The sequence below is a fragment of the Trichechus manatus genome, unplaced genomic scaffold (assembly GCF_000243295.1).
Source record: "Trichechus manatus latirostris isolate Lorelei unplaced genomic scaffold, TriManLat1.0 scaffold00081, whole genome shotgun sequence".
Taxonomy (NCBI): domain Eukaryota; kingdom Metazoa; phylum Chordata; class Mammalia; order Sirenia; family Trichechidae; genus Trichechus; species Trichechus manatus.
Window position 1 is genome coordinate 7,794,473 of NW_004444017.1, and position 18,002 is coordinate 7,812,474.

The 18,002-nt window shown below is 40.2% G+C and overlaps 1 pseudogene; it reads left to right on the forward strand.

Moving 5' to 3' along the window:
- Positions 1 to 2,091: 2,091 nt before the first annotated feature.
- Positions 2,092 to 2,381, forward strand: LOC101344232 (non-histone chromosomal protein HMG-14 pseudogene; annotated as a pseudogene).
- Positions 2,382 to 18,002: the final 15,621 nt, after the last annotated feature.

Sequence of the window (18,002 nt, forward strand, 5' to 3'; positions counted from 1 at the left end):
GAAATGACATATTGCATTGAGCAAATCTGCTGCAAAAAACCTCTTTAAAGTGTTAAAAAGCAAAGATGTCACTTTTTTTGAACTAAGGTGAACCTGACCCAAGCCATGGTATTTTTAATTGCCTCATATGTATGTAAAAGATAGACAATGAATAATTAAAGAAGACTGAAGAAGAATTGATGCCTTTGAATTCTGGTGTTGGTGAAGAAATCTGAATATACCATGGACTGCCAGAAGAACAAACAAACCTGTCTTGGAAGAAGTACAGCAGAGTGCTCCTTAGAAGCGAGGATGGTGAGACTTGTCTTATGTACTTGGACATGTTATCAGGAGGGACCAGTCCCTGGAGAAGGACACCGTGCTTGCTACAGTAGAGGGTCAGCAAAAAAGAAGACGACCCTAAATGAGATGGGCTGACACAGTAGCTGCAACAATGGGTTAAAACATAGCAACAATTGTGGGGATGGTACAGGACCAGGTAGTGTTTTGTTCAGTTATACATAGGGTCACTAAGTGATCATCTAGTCCATTGTTTCTCATTTAAATCACCTAGAGAAGCTTTTAAAAAACACTGATGCTCCAACATAGCTAGGCTAAAGAATATTTATTGTATGAATCCTTTTATTTTTATTTTTTTAATTTTTTAAGGGATCAGGGAAAACTTTATTTTATGGTAATAACAATGTTTTATTATTAATTTTTTTTATTGTGCTTTAGATGAAGGTTTACAGAGCAAATTAGTTTCTCATTGAACAATTAATACACATATTGTTCTGTGACATTGGTTGCCAACACTCTCCCCTTCTCGACCTTGGGTTCCCCATTTCCATTCGTCCAGCTTTCCTGTCCCCTTCTGCCTTTTCTTCCTTGCCCCAGGCTAGTGTACCCATTTAGCCTCATGTAGATGGTTGACCTATGTGTATTACTGTTTTATAGGCCTGTCTAATCTTCAGCTGAAAGGTGAACCTCAGGAGCGAATTCAGTACTGAGTTAAAAGGGTTACTGGAGGCCATACTCTCAGGATTTCTCTAGTCTCTGTCAGGCCATTAAGTCTGGTCTTTTTTTGTTAGAATTTTGTTCTACATTTTTCTCCTGCTCTGTCCAGGACCCTCTATTATGATCCCTGTCAGAGCTGTCGGTGGTGGTAGCTGGGCACCATCTAGTTGTGCTAGACTCAGTCTGGTGGAGGCTGTGGTAGTTGTGGTCCATTAGTCCTTCGGACTAATCTTTCCCTTGTCTTTGGTTTTCTTCATTTTCCCCTGTTCCCGATGGGGTGGGACCAGTGAGTATCTTAGATGGCTGTTCACAAGCTTTTAAGACTCCTGACACTTCTCACCAAAGTAGGATGTAGAACATTTTCTTTACAAAGTTATGCCAGTTGAGCTAGATGTCCTCTGAGACCATGAACCTCAGCCCTAAGCCCAGTAATTCGGTCCCTTAGGGTGTACGAATCTTTTTAGATGAAATTCAAGAAAAGGCAAACCCGAGTTCTCCCACTGCCCCCGCCGCAGGTCCCAGCAGCTCCAGCTGTGGCCAGAGCGGCAGCAGGCACCCAGCTCCTGTCTTCCCTGCCACCAAGATGCCTGTCATGGATTGAATTTTATCCCCCAAAAATACCTGTCAACTTGGCTAGGTCATGATTCCCAGTATTGTATGACAGTCTACCATTTTATCATCTGAAGTGATTTCCCTATGTGTTGTAAATGCTATCACTACGATGTAGTAAGTTGGATTAGTGGCAGTTATACTGATGAGGTCTACAAGATTAGATAGCGTCTTAAGCCAATCTTTTTTGAGACATAAAAGAGGGAAGTGAGCAGAAAGACGTGGGGACCTCCTACCACCAAGAAAGCAGTGCCAGGAGCACAGCGTGTCCTTTGGACCTGAGGTTCCTGCGTTGAGATGCTCCCAGAAAAAGGGAAGACTGATGACACAGACCTTCCTCCAGAGCTGACAGAGAAAGCCTTGTCCTGGAGCTGACACCCTGAATTTGGACTTGTAACCTACAAGACTGTGAGAGAATAAATTTCTCTCTGTTGAAGCCATCCACTTCTGGTATTTCTGTTATAGCAGCACTAGATGACTAAGACAATGCCTGAGAGGAAGGTCAGCTGCCTGGAGGGGCAGTGAAGGACGAGCCCAAGATAGGTGAGGTTGTCCACAAAACCTGTTCCTGCAAAAGTGAGAAACAAAGCCAAAAAAGGCAGCAGGAAAGGATAAATCTTCAGATAAAAAATGAAAACAAAAGGGGAGCAAAAGGAAAACACGCTGAAGTGGCTAACCAAGACACTAAAGATTTACCTGCAGAAAATGAAGAAACTAAAAACAAGGACAGTCCAGTCTCTGATGAAACAGGAGAGAAAGAAGCCAAGTCTGATTAATGTTTGTCTACCATGTCTTATTCGTGGTCCTTCTATCTCCCTTTTTGTACAATCCAGAGGAATATTTTTATCAACTATTTTGTAAATGCAAGTTTTTTAGTAGCTCTAGAAACATTTTTAAGAAGGAAATCCTACTTCATCCCCTTAAGTGTAAATGCTTTTTTTGAAGAGGTGAAATCATTTGCTGGTTGTTTATTTTTTGGTACAACCAGAAAATAGTGGGATGTTGAATTGTGGGCAGCTTTGACTGTCTTGGGTGTCAACATAATATTCCATAGGTGGGTCGGGCAGTTTTTATATTCCATAATACAAAGCATACTTAATGGCAATTTGGAGTCGCACTAATGCGTTTGTGTCTTGAACACTTTAAATTCCTTCTATTTCCATGTTGTTTTTTTAGTAGAATTGTTTCCTAAAGAAAACTGCTCCCTCATCATGGCTCTCCTTGTCAGCAACGTGCATTCTGTAACATTTTGCTCGTGGTATTCCAGTTTTCCTAATAACTTTGTTATGTGCTGTGAAAGGTTGAACATTTGAGTGTGTAGTGTATGTGTGATATTAAACTGTGAATTAGTGGGACTTATGATGTAACCACTTATCAACAATTGAAGATAATTCGTACTTGATATCCTCTTTTTTTTTTTTATTGTACTTCAGGTGAAGGTTTACAGAACAAATAGTTTCTCATTAAACAGTAGTACACATATTGTTTTATGACATTGGTTAACAACCCCACGACTTGTCAACCCTCTCCCTTCTCGACCTTTTTTTTTTTTTTTTGGTGAAAATACACATAGCCAAAGATATACCATTTCAAAAATTTCTAAACGCACAGTTTAGTGACATCGACTACACTCTTTCAGTTGTGCTGCTATTCTCACTTTAGATGAAGGTTTACAGAACAAAATAGTTTCTCATTAAACAGTTAGTACACATGTTGCCCTATGACCATGGTTAACAACCTCACAACACATCAACACTATCCTTACTTAACCTTGGGTTCCCTATCACCAGCTTTCCTGTCCCCTTCTGCCTTCTGGCCCTTGTCCCTGGACTGCTGTGCCTCATTAGTCCCATTTGGTTTTATGGGGCTGTCCACTCCCCAGCTGAACAGTGAACCTTGGAAATGACTTCACCACTGAGCTAAAAGGGTGTCTGGGGGCACTTGATATCTTCTTAAGGAAAATTTGCCTCTAAATTTAAAGCTGGAATTTAGAAAAGAATTATAACTACACATGGCTTTTTAGATTTTTTGGTACATACTTTAAGAATTGTGTACAGATTACTCATAATATCTCTGTACTGATCCTCAAAACAACCAATAAAATACCAATTATGAAAGAATGTTTTCAAGCAAAAGAAGAAGGAAAAGGAAAACCCAATCTATAGTGACAGAAAGCAGATCAACGGTTGCCTCAGGACCTAGGATGGGAGGACTGATGGTTGACAGGCAGAAGGAAACTTTTTGGGGTGATGGCAATGTTCTCTATCTTGATTGCGGACATGGTTACATGGGTACATAATTTGTCAAAATGCATTAGAACTACACTTAAAATGAATGCATTACACAGTATGCAAAATATACCATAATAAATTTGATATGAAGAGAATACTGATGTTCAGTCTCATCCACAGAAATTCTGATTCAACTGTTCTAGGATGAGGCAAAGAAATAATTAATTTTTAATGCACCCAAGACATCTGAATGTGCAGCCTGAGTTGAGAGGCACAAATCTAGTCCAATCCTCTGCTTTTTCAGATGGTATCAATCCAAACACAGACAGCTGACTATACTGAAAAGTCCAGGACTAGATTCCTTGTCTCCATGCTCCCTGTCCTACTCCAAACCTTACCTCTGTTTTTTACTCCTAAAATTCCCTCTGCCTGGAACCTTTCTCCTCTTCTCACCTCTGTCAAAATCCCACCCACCATTAGGGCCCAGCTCACATATCACACTTCTCAGAAAGCCTCAGACTGCAGCTCTCCTCACTGGACAAGGAACTGTCCCCACCAGACAAGGGGGAGTGACTGTGGCTTATTTTTCTTATATCCTCAGTACCCAAGACTGTTCTTGGCACAGAGCAGACATCTCAATATTTCATTGAGCTGAAATATTGGCAGGAGAGAATAAACATTTAAGTACTCACAATGTGCCAGGAATTGAAATAAACACTTTATGAACATTATCTGACTGAACTTTTACAACAATTTTATGAGTAAGTTATTACCCCCATCCCCTCGACCACCACCACCTTTAAGGGAAGAAACAGGCCTCAGAGAGGATAAATAACGAGGTCACATGGCAAGCAAGGTCCATTTGTTTTGAAAGTTCATGGTTCTCTACCATAGGAGGCTGTCTTACTTATCCTACTTGTTCTTAAATTATGAATATTTATATACCCTTATCTCTCTAACTGGAGCCCTGGTGGCAGTGGTTAAGAGCTTGGCTGCTAACCAAAAGGTTGGCAGTTTGAATCCAACAGCTGCTCCTTGGAAACCCCATGGGGCAGTTCTATTCTATAGGGTTGCTATGAGTTGGAATCAGCTCAATGGCAAAGGGTTTGGGTTTTTTGGTTTATCTCTCTAACTAGTTTATAAGCTTATAAAAGGTGAAAACTAAATCTTGGCACTCATAGTAATCTCAGTATCAACTCATGAATCAGGTGATTTGGCCATCTCAGTGTTAACAGAATATCCAATTTTTTACTTCACTAGAATAAGGATAATCCAACAGTGAAGACACGCAGTTACAAGAAGATCTATAATCAAGGGTTATCACAGAAGGTTATGTGATTTGAGCTGAGCTATTTCTGCAATCCTCCACTTCTGTTGACTCTATGAATAGTCTCCCAGTTATGCAAACACCATACACAACAGAAGGATAAGAGTCAGATATCTCAAAGCACATACCAAAAAAATTCCTGGAATGACATTGTGCCTTTGAACCAGAAGGGGACAATTGCTGCCTGTATATTTAGATGCAGAGATGATATTGTATTTGAGCAATCGAAAGGGATCCAAACGACTCTGAAAAACAAATAAACCAGAATTGTAAAGATATAAAATCATTGGCAACAAAACTTTTACTCTATTCAGCAGTATTTGCATCTTTCAACCAAAGATTCTAGATTCTATCACCATTATACTATTAGGAACGCCTTCATAAGGTTACCAAAAACCTCTATATTGCCAAGCCCAGTGGACATTTTCATGGTTCTTACATTACTTGACCTCTTTATGGCATCGAACAGTCCTTCTCAAACCTCTCCTGGGCTTCTGTGGCCCCACTCTTCTACTTTTCTTCCTATTTCTTTAGTCCTTCGTTTCTAGTATTCTTCATGTACAACTTTTTCTTTATTTGGCCTCTAAATAACTACCGTACTAAAAGCTCCTGTATTGTTCCCTGCCATTCACCTTCTTCACATACTCCTTGAATAATCCATGATTTTAACTACTATTTATGTCCGCCAAATGTCTACCAAAGCTAGTCCTTTCCTCTGAGTACCAGACCTGTAGAATGAATTACTTACTACTTGACATCTCCATTTTGATATGACTCAGGTACCTCAAACTCAAAATGCCCAACCAGAACTTTACATCTTTTCTTCAACCATTCTTATGGTAGATTAAAGATGGTTGTAAATTCTTTGCCACTCTTCTCATCAGGAGGTGGGATCTATTTCCACTTCCCTTGAATCTGGGCTGGCCCTGTGACAGGCTTTGACCAATAGAATACTGAGTAACTTCTGAGGCCAGGCCTTAACAGCTCTACAACTTGTCTTTGCCTCTTGGAATGTTGCTTCTTAAAACACAGACACCATGCTGTGAGGAAACCTGGGCAGCTACATGGCAAGGCCCTCATGAGAACAGAGACCCTTGGCCAACAGCCATAACTTAGCTCCCAGATGGCAGCAGCACCAACTTCCAGCCATGTGAATAAGGCTATTCTTAAATCCTCCAGCTCTACTCAAATAGCCCCAGCCAACGTGAAGCAGAGTCAAGCCATCCTCGCTAGATCCTGAGCAGGGTCATGAGCAACATGGTTGTTGTTTTAAGCTACTAAGTTTGGGGATGGTTTGTTATGAAGTACTGGATGACTGAGGTACTTCTTATCCTCCTGAATTCCTTATCTCAAAAAATGGTACTACCATTCTTCTGACTGTCCAAATGAGAAGCTGGGAGACGTCGTAACATTTTCCCTCATCCTCCCTCAACATATCAAATGTTAAAGACTCTTGCTTCTAACCAGTACTCATACCCAGCCTCCTTTTCTATTACCACTGTCTCTACCTGATCATTTCTTATCTGGTTAAATGCAATAGCAGATGACCCTGTCAGTCTGACCTTTTTCTCACCATTCTGTCAAAAAGATCCTTCTAAAATGCAAGATATCTTCATGTAACTTCTCTGCTTAAAATTCTTTAATGAATCCTTCTAGTTTTCAAGGTAGAGTTGAAACTCCTTATCATACCTCACAATCAGGCTTCCTTCTACTTCTCTAGCTGCTAGCTCTGTCAACATGCACTACTCAATAATGATTTCTTTCCAATCCCTTAGATTCCCTCTACAATTTCCCATCTTCTTGCCTTCCAACATTCTATTTCCCAACGTGCCTTTCAAAACGAGGTTGGTAGGAAATTCTCTCCACCAGTTAACTCTTACTGGTCATCCAAGTTCTTTCTTGCCAGAATGCTTTGTTCATACTTCTGACCTAGCACTTATTTCATCATCGTGATTGTCTATTCTCTGGATTGTCTTTTTCTTGATTTCAAGTTTCTTAAGGACAAGAACAGAGTCTAATTCATTTTTCTATATCCAGTTTATATCACACTCTCCAGCAGGTCATAGGAATTCAGAAAACGTTTGCTAACTGAATTAGTAAGTACATAAATCTAAAGACCTGTGTTATGCTTCTTGGATGGATCATGTCCAAGTAGAAATTACTAGAGTTTTTACTCTAGACAGGATGTTGGGCTTATTTCCTCATTGTTAAAAGGGTTCAGCCAGGCATGGTTCCTTTTCTGAGTTATACTGGCTTCCACAGTTCCTTCTGACCATACAAACAAAGCCCCTTTCTTGCCCTTTTTGACACCAAATGCCAAAGCACACTTTCCTATAGTGCTGGATATGAACCATACCTCCCAATCCATCTACCTCATTCAATTCCATTCTTGCCCCACTTGAATTTTCCAGCCACACTGCTCCATGTCATAGCATGGTGCTAAAGAGCATGGATCGTGGAGTGAGATACCTAGTCTGAACCTTAGCCCTACCACTTGCTGGCTGTGTAACCTTGGATGAGTGACTTAACTGTTCTGTGTCTCAGTTACTGACCTGTGCTCAACATACTCTTACTCAGAGTGCCAATCTTTTAAGCTTCTTTTCAGAATTAAATGATACTCCATGTAAACAGTGGTTGCAACACAGTAAGTGCTCAATAAATATTTGTTTTTCTTCTTACCTTGCCATTTCTGATCAGTTCAGCAAACATTTACTAAATGTCTATTAGGTGCCAGGTATGAGGAGATGGTACATAAATGAGTAAGACACTCCTGCACACAAGGATATCATAATCTGCAGGATTTGATATACACTATTGTCCCAGAGAGGAGCTTGAATCCTCTTGACTGTGATTCTGCTCTCTCAACCATTCAGCTTGTCTTTTTTCTTTTTTTTTAAATTTTATTGTGCTCAGGTGAAAGTTCACAGTTCAAGTTAATTTCTCATTCAAAAATTTATACACGTATTGTTTTGTGACATCGGTTGCAATCCCCATAATGTGACAGCATGCTTCCCCTTCCCAGCCGGGGTTTCCTGTGTCCATTCATCCAGTTCCTGTCCCTTCCTGCTTCTCATCTTGCTTTTGGAAAAGAGTTGCCCATTTGGTCTTATATATTTGATTGAACTGGGTTCACAGTGGTTAGAGCTCAGCTACTAACCAAAAGGTCATCAGTTCAAATCCACCAGCAGCTACTTGGAAACCCTATGGGGCAGTTCTACTCTGTCCTATAGGGTCGCTGTGAGTTGGAGTAGACGCAATGGGAACAGGTTTGGTTTTTTTAAATTGATTGAACTAAGAAGCACCTCCCTCACATATGTTATTTTTTGTCTAATAGGCCTGTCCAATCTTTGTCTGAAAAGTGGGCTTCAGGAATGGTTTCAGTTCTGGGTTAGCAGAGTGTCCAGGGGCCATGGTCTCAGGGGTTCCTCCAGTCTCTGTCAGACCAGTAAGTCTGGTCTTTTTTTGTGAATTTGAATTTTTCTCCTGTTCTGTCCAGGACTCTCTGTTGTGATCCCTGTCACAGCAGTTGGTGGTAGCTAGGCACCATCTAGTTCTTCTGGTCTCAGGCTGGTAGACTCTCCGGTTCATGTGGTCCTTTAGTACTTTTGGCTAATATTTTCCTTGTGTCTTTGGTTTTGTCTGTCTTTTCAGGTGAGATCAAGTCAGTCCTAAGACCAAAGAAGAATTAGCAGAAACAATATACCCCCATATCTGGCCATCAGGCTGAGGAACCATCTGATCATTCATTGGTTTGTTCTAGTTGGTTTACTGTGTGCCAGGCCCAGTGACAGGCACTGGGACTACAATGATGAATAAGACATGGACCTACCACTGAGAAGCTTTCAGTCTGTGGGCTGAGGGATCTAGCCTTGGGGCAGGCTAGGAGGGTGGGACTTCTCACCCTGGACTCTCAGAGCCCACCACATACTCTGTGGCTCAGGCCACCGTTTTAGGAGGTTTGTCTACATCCCAGGCACTTCCACCAGAGGATCCAGTGGATTCACACAGCTGCCCAGCTTCCGTGTACCGCTCAACAATTTCACCACCATGCAGGTCTCACAGGTCCCCGGAGAGGTGGATGAGAGAGAATGAAGAGATAGCCGAGGCCCGGTCTGGACAGGCAACCCTTTTGGAGGACAGTGGAGTTCCCAGCTAAGTCTCTCATGTTTTAAAACCTTCCCCATCTATTCATTCTCATTTGCATTCCCTTTAGGGTCTCTGGGAATAAGACTATTCCTTTCCTTTTCCTGATATAAAAAATAATATACTTTCTAATCAAAACCACAATGAGATACCATTTCACTCCCCCTAGGATGGCTAAGATCTAAAAAAAGAAAGAGAAAATGACAAATATTGGCAAAGATGTGGGGGAAATTGGAACCCTTATCCTTTGCTGGTGGGAATGCAAACTAGTATAGACATTGTGGAAAACAGTGTGGTGGTTCCTCAAAAAACTAACAATAGAACTAACATATGATCCAGCAACTCCACTCCTAGGTATATACCCAAAAGACTTGAAAGCAGAGACTCAAACAGACTTGTACACCAATGTTCATTACAGCACTATTCACAATAGCCAAAAGGTGGAAACAACCTAAGTGCCCATCAACAGAAGAATGGATAAACAAAATGTGGTACATACATTACAATGGAATCCTACTCAACCTGTAAGAGAAATGAAGTCTTGATACATGCTACAGTATGGATGGAGCTTGAAGACATTATGCTGAGTGAAATAAGTTAATCACAAAAGGACAAATTCTGTATGATCTCACTTATATAAAAAGACAAGAGCAAGCAAATGTATAGAGACCAAAGTTTATTAGTGGATATCGGGGTGGGAGGGAGGGGGAAAAGGGAGGTTATTGCTTATGAAGCACTGAGTTTTGATTTACATTGATGGAAAAATCACATTCATTCAGGGTAGGGTTGCATAGCTGATTAATGTAATTGCTGTCAATAAGTTGTACACCAGTAAAAAGTTGAATTGGCAAAAGTTGTGTGATAGATATATTTACAACAATGACAAAAAAAAAAAGAGAGTAGCTGCTGAGGCTGCTAAGTACAACCAAACACCTTCTGGGATTTGGTTCCTTGGGTTGGAGGTTTGTGGTCATACTTTCATGGGACATCCCAGTTAATCAGCCTAATAATGTGTTAAGTAATTGTGTTCTACCTCCTAGTTTGTTGTGTAGTGCCTGACATCTTAAAAGCTTGCAAGTGCCCATCCAAGGTACAACAATTGGTCTCTATTTGCCTGGAAGAATCAGGAATAGGAGAAAGAAATGGAATGTTTGGCTAATTGCCTCCATGAACAACTGCCTCCTTTGCCATGAGACCAGAAGAACTAGATGGTGCCTGGCTACAATTACTAGACATTTTGATCAAAATTCTATAGAAGAATTCTATCAAAAGGGGGAAAATGCAGAACAGATTTTCAAATTCTCACAGAATCCAGCATTTTTGGAGCCACTGAGACAGGATGAACCCCTAAACTACTGCCCTGAGATAATCTTTAAACCTTAAACCAAAAATATCCTCTGAAATCTTCTTGAAACCAAACAATAGTTTAGCTTAACTAGTAAAGAATGTCTGCCTTGAGCATGATTCTCTTTTAAGATCTTTCTATATGAGATCAAACTGACAACAGCAACTTGGAAGATTAGATAGGGTGCACTGAGTTTATGTTTATGGGGGAGAAACAATTCGAAAATAGAGGGTGAGAATGGTTGCACAACTTGAAGAATGTAATCAGTGAATTGTACATGTAGAAATTTTTGAATTGGTGTATGTCCAGCTGTGTATATTCTCAACAACAACAAAAAATAAATTATTAAAAAAAATAATAACATCGTTTCTGGAGGATTAGCATGCCTGGCCAGTCAGGCCCAGATTCCCTTTCTTCCTTTGAAATGACAAGTCACCTCCCCCATGACTGCTATCAACTTTGCTAGAAAAAATAATTTCTCTTTGTCAAAATTTATATTTTTAAATTAATTTGTTTGTTTATATTCTGCCTTTTTATCAAAAGAGCTGAGATGGCTTATAAGAAATAAGTATAGTGTAAGAGAAAAAAACATAAGTTTGAATTTAAACAGATGCTCTAGATTCAAAAGAAGAAATGGATTTCAGATAAGTGGACCATAAGTTCTTATCTTATTGTTATAATTCAGTTTTCAACTTTGCTTCGTACTTTTGGGCAAAGTGAAAAGAGAAACCCAGCTGGGCACCAAAAATCTCATTACCAGGGAAGAGGAAACATATCAGATCCTTATGGGAAGCAAAGCTTTTCCTAGCTTCTCATTCAGAGAGACAATTTTCACACTGGGTTTCATACAGGCCACACCAGGCCTGTAGCAAATAATGTAACATCTCTTATAAGAAGCTCAGTGCATATTTAGGGCAACATCCTAAAATGCAAGTCATTGAAAGGAGCTCTGCAAGGGAGGGATGGGTCCAAGCTCTTCAGCTTTCAGATGCTTCAACCTGATCAAGAACCAGACCTTAGCTAGGTCAGTGTTCTTTAATGCTTCCCCTGGTGCTATCACTGGGTTGAGACGGGGAACTGAACAGGCAGGGTGGGCCCCAGTATGCACACCACCCCCTTCATCCAGTGCAACTTCAACTGTAGCTACGCACTGATGTTTTGAAAGAGGCAGTGGTGAAAGGAAAGTTTAAAGACCACTGTTACAAGAAAGTTTGAAAATCCTCCTCTGCCAGTCCTTCCTCTCTTCCACACAGTGTTTAGCACAGTTATCTGTGAGATTATTTAATTAAAACAGTCTCATTGCTAGGCTATCATCTTCAGAGACCATGTGGATTTTGCTCACGTTCACATCCCCAGTGTACAATTCCTAGCACCCAAGAGTTGCTCAAAATAGTTGTTGGATGAATGAATGAATAAGTGAGTGAATAAATGAATGAATGGGTTTCTGGTAGGAGTTATGGTAGTTATACAGCAGTTAGTTCAGAATTAGTCTCTAGCAAGAGCCTAGACTGGAATATTCTTTGTTGAGACTGAGAGCAGACCTTTATGCTTTAAAAATAAAAAAGCAGAAATAAGGTTGACATCCTTTTATGGAAATTTAGGGGCTCAACCAAAGCTCTTGTTTACACAGATGATTATCACACCTTCACAATGAGGTGGGTCTGCTGTGAATTAAGCACACAGCCAGAGCCCTCCTCCACTTTCTAGAAATTAAATGAAGAGATAAAGTTAGACAAAGCTTTTTCAGATTTCTTTTTAGCAGAATTGGACTTCCAGCAAATGTCCAGATAGGCAGTGGAAATGGTCTTGTCCTATCATACCTTGCCTCTGGGTCTGACATATGATCTATACAAGAAAGGCATCATTCATATCTTCCATGTATCTGAGAACTCTGTACACTCTAACAACTAAAACTCTTCTCTGTTCTGTCCTTACCCAGATGCCCTCACAGACTCAGAGAATTCATAAAGATCTCAAAGTATAGAACACTCCTTCCTTTCCCATTAGATCTTTGTTTTGCACAAGACATATCCTGCCATTGGTTTGCTCTATTTCTCCAATTCCATTGCACCAACTCTGCTCATACAGACTTTGCTAAGAAAGATATATGGGTTGGGCAGAAAATAAAATTTATAGGCCAACCTCACCCATAAGCACAGATGCACAAATCCCTAACAAAAAGATTACAACCTGTTAAGGAGTTACTTTTATGGAAAAAATAGAATTTATTTCTGGAATGAAGAGTTAGTATGACGAAAGAAAAATCATCACCTATCATTCATCTGGCTAACAGAAAAAGTAATAGAGTACATGCAATAAAAATATAGGTTACTGTGTACTGTCAAGTAGATTCCAACTCATAGTGATCCTATATGACAGACTAGCACTGCCCCAATTTTACGGAAGCAACTCACTAGGTCTTTTCTTACTCTGAGCAGCTGGGTGGGCTTGAACCCCTGACCTTTCAGTTAGTAGCTGAGTGCCTAACCACTACATCATCAGTGCGCCTTAAAAATAAAGGTAGAAGCTACCATATGATCCAGCCATTCCACTCTTAGGCAGATACCCAAAAGACCTGAAAGCAGTGATGCAAACAGACATATATTCACCAGTGTTCATTGCAGCATTATTCACGATAGGCAAAAGATGGAAACAATCAAAATGTCCATCAACTGATGAGTGGATAAACAAAATGTGGTATACACATACAATGGAATATTACTCAGTTATAAAGAGGACTGAAGTCCGGATGCATGCCACAACATGAATGAACCTAAAAGAAATTATGCTAAGTAAAATAAGTCAGACACAAAAGGCCTTATTTCTGAGGTATTGCTCGGTGGGTTTGAACCACCAACCTTTCAGTTAGTAGTCCACTACTTAACCATTTGTGCCAGGGACTTCAAGAGATTCTTAGAGAAGGAATAATCAGAGAAAATTTTGGATAATATGAGTCCTCTAAATCTGAAAGAGTGAAAGACTACTGCAAGACACCAAAAGAGACTGACATAAATGGAAAAATATACCATGCTCATGGATAGGAAGACTTAACACTGTAAAAATGTCAATATTACCCAAAGTGATCTACAAATACAATGCAATCACTATACAAATTCCAAAAAAATTCTTTAATGAGATGGAAAACCTAATCACCAACTTTATATGGAAAGGAAAGAGGCCCCAGATAAGCAAAGCATTAGTGAAGAAGAACAAAGTAGGAGGCCTCATACTACCCTATCTCAGACCTACTATACAGCCATGGGAGTCAAAATAGTCTGGTACTGGTACAAAAACAGACACATAGACCAGTGGAAGAGAATTGAGAACCCAGAAATAAATCCATCCACCTATGGACGTCTGATCTTCGACAAAGGTTTGAAATCCACTAAATGGGGAAGAGAAGTTCTCTTTAACAAATGGTGCTGACAAAACTGGATATCCATCTGCAGAAAAATGAAACAGGATCCATACATCAAACCATATACAAAAACTAACTCAAAATGGATCAAAGACCTAAATGTAAAACCTAAAACTATAAAGATCATGGAAGAAAAAATAGGGATAACGCTAGGGGCCCTAACATATGGCATAAATAGAATACCAAACATTAACTAAAAATTCACAAATACCAGAAGATAAACTACTTAACTGGGACTGCCTAAAAATTAAACACCTATGCTCATCAAAAGACTTCTCCAAAAGAGTAAAAAGAGAACCTAGAGACTAGGAAAAATTTTTTCACTACAACATAGCTGACAAGGGTCTAATCCTGAAACTTACAGAAAACTTCAACATCTCAACAACAAAAAGACAAACAATCCAATTAAAAAATGGGCAAAGGACAAAGATATAACCATTGGTCTTTTCCTGTCCAGAGAAAAAGAGAGTGAAGAAAACCAAAGACTCAAGGGAGCAATTTGTCAAAAGGATTAATGGCTCACATGAACCACAGCCCCTACTAGCCTGAGACCAGAAGAACTAGATAGTGCCCGGCTATCACTCCTGACCACTTTGACCAGGATCACAACAGACAGTCCCGAACAGAGTGGGAAAAAAATGTAGATCAAAATCCAAATTCATAAAAAAGACCAGATTTACTGGTCTGATAGAGACTGGAGGAATCCCCAAGACTATGCCCCTTAGTCACCCTTCTAACTTGGATCTGAAGCCACTCCAGGAGATCACTTTTCAGCCAAATAATAGACAGGCCTATAAAATAAACAATAACACTGTTGAGGAAAGTGCTCCTTAGAACAGTCAACGATACAAGACCAAAAGGGCAACATTTGCCCAAAGACAAAGCTGAAAAGGCAGGAAGGGGCAGGAAAACCAGACAAACAGAAACAGGGAACTCAGGGTGGAAACGGGGGAGTGCTGACACATTGGGGGAAGTGGAACCAATGTCACAGAACACTTTGTGTATAAATTATTGAATGGGAAACTAATTTGCTCTGTAAACTTTCACCTAAAGTACAATAAAAACAAAAAAAAAAGAGTGAGAGACTTAGGCAGAAGAGAAGAAAGACATTCAAGGGTCAGAGCTGAGAGAGCAGGGCCTGTGCTAGAACTTGCAAGCACTTGGCACGACAAAAGTACAGGGTGGGGAGGTGATGCTGGAGAGATGGGGCCAGATCATAAAGGCCCTCAAAGCCAGACTTGGGTCTTGAACTTGGACCTAACCTGAAGGAAAGTCCTTAGAGGGATTTAGGTGGTAGAGTAATGTAGTTGTGTTTGGATATTAAAAAGAACACACTGCAGTGTACAGGAAATATCAGAAGGGCTAGAAGCAGGAAAACCAGTGAGGGAGGCCATCGCAGAAAATCAGGTGGGAGATGATGAAGGCCTGAAAGAAGCAGAAGCAATGGAAAAAGAAAGGACAGATAGGAAAAAAACAAAGTCACAGTGACGGAATCAACAAAGTGGTGACTTACTGGGTTGGAGGTAAAGGCTATCATGTAGAAGAGATTTCATGAGCACCTATTCAAATAAACTAGTAATGCCATCAGAAAAAAAGAGTTTAGGGCCCAATCTAGGCTCAGTTGAGAAGAACGATGATTTAGTAGTATCTGCCACGGATGCAAAACAGGAGAATGTTGGCACATGGGTGTTAGATACCGTTCCTGTTCTCAGACAGAGGAAGCACAAAAATGTACTGTGTGTTTAAAAAAGTGCACACTGTGCGATTCCATGTATATGAAAAGCTAGAACAAACAAAACTAGTCTATTTTGATAGAAGTCAGAAGAGCATTTACCTGGGGAGGAGGGTGGCTTATTGACTGGGAAGGGGCAAGAGGGAGCTTTCTGGGGCCTTTTTACATTTTGATCTGGGTGGTGATTGTTGTTGTTAAGTGCTGTCAAGTCAGTTCTGATTCATAGCGACGCTGTGTACAACAGAAGGCAAAACTGCCCAGTCAGGCGCCATCCTCACAATCTTTGCTATGCTTGAGCCCATTGTTGCAACCACTGTGTCAATCCATCTCGTTGAGGGTATTCCTCTTTTTCACTGACCCTCTACTTTACCAAGCTGATGTCCTTCTCCAGGGACTGGTCCCTGCCATCCTTGCTTCTAAGCAGCATTTTGGCTGTACTTCTTCCAGGACAGATTTGTTCGTTCTTCTAGCAGCACCAACAACATAATTCAAAGGCAACAATTCTTCTTTGGTCTCTTTTAATCATTGTCCAGCTTTCACATGCATATGAAGTGACTGAAAACACCACGGCTTGGGTCAGGCACACCTAAGTCCTTAAAGTGACATCTTTGCTTTTTAACACTTTGAAGAGGTCTTTTGGAGCAGATTTGCCCAATGCAATGTGTCATTTGATTTCTTTTTTTTTTTCTTTTTGCTGCCATTTTAAATTTTTCTTTTTATTGCAATAAAATGTATCTAACATAAAATTTACCATTAGTGACATTGAGTACAACCACTATGTTGTGCAATCATCACCACCATCTAGTTCTAGAACATTCTCATCACCCCAAAGGGAGACTCCATACCCATTAAGCAGTCATGTCTCATTTCTCCCATCCCCCTAGCACCTGTCAGCCATTAATCTGCTTTCTGTCTCTATAGATTTGCCTACTCTGGATATTTCATATAAATGGAACATTATAATACGTGGCTTTTGTGTCTGGCTTGTTTCACTCAGCATAATGTTTTCAAGGTTCATCCATGTTGTAGTATGTATCAGACCGTCATTCTTTTTTTTTTTTTTTAATTGTGCTTGAAGTGAAAGTCTACAATTTAAGTCAGTTTCTCATATAAAAATTTATACACACATTGCTATGTGACCCTAGCTGCTCTCCCTATAATGTGACATCACACTCCTTTCCACCTCGGATTTCCCGTGTCCATTTAACTAGCTCAAGTCCCTTTTTGCCTTCTCATCTCACTTCCAGATGGGAGCTGCCCATTTAATCTCATGTATCTATGTGAGCTAAGAAGCACTCTTTTCACAAGTATCATTTTATGTCCCATAGTCCAGTCTAATCTTTGTCTGAAGTGTTGGTCTCAGGAATGGTTTCAGTTCTGGTCTATCTAACGAAGACATGGGGGCCATGTTTTCTGGGGTTCCTACAGTCTCATTCAGACCATTAAGTCTAGTCTTTTTTACTAGAATTTGAGTTCTGCACCCCACATTTCTCCTGCTCCATAAGGGACTCTCTGTTGTGTTCCCTGTCAGGGTGGTGATTGGTGGTAGCCGGGCACCATCTAACTCTTCTTGTCTCAGGCTGATGGATTCTTTGGTTTATGTGGCCATTTCTGTCTCTTGGGTTAATACTTTCCTTGTGTCTTTGGTGTTCCTCATTCTCCTTTGCTCCAGGTGGGTTGGGACCAATTGATGTATCTTAGATGGCTGCTTCCTAGATTTTAAGACCTCAGACGCCACGCACCAAAGTAGGATACAGAACATTTTCTTAATAAACTTTGTTATGCCAATTGACCTAGATGTCCCCTGAAACCATGGTCCTCAGACCCCTGCCCCTTCTACTCTGTCCCTCGAAGTGTTTGAATTTGAAGTGTTCTTAGCTTTGGTTTAGTCCAGTTTTGCTGACTTCCCACGTACTGCGTGCTGTCCTTCCCTTCACCTAAGATAATTTTTGTCTACTATCTAGTTAGTGAATAACCATCTCCCTCCCCACTTGTAACCATCAAAGAATGTTTTCTTCTGTGTTTAAACCATTTCTTGTGTTCTTATAATAGTGGCCTCATACAATATTTGTCCTTTTGCGATTGACTAATTTCACTCAGCATAATGCCTTCCAGATTCATCCATGTTATAAGATGTTTTGTAGATTCAGTATTGTTCTTTATCATTGCATAGTATTCCATTGGCTGAATATACCATAATT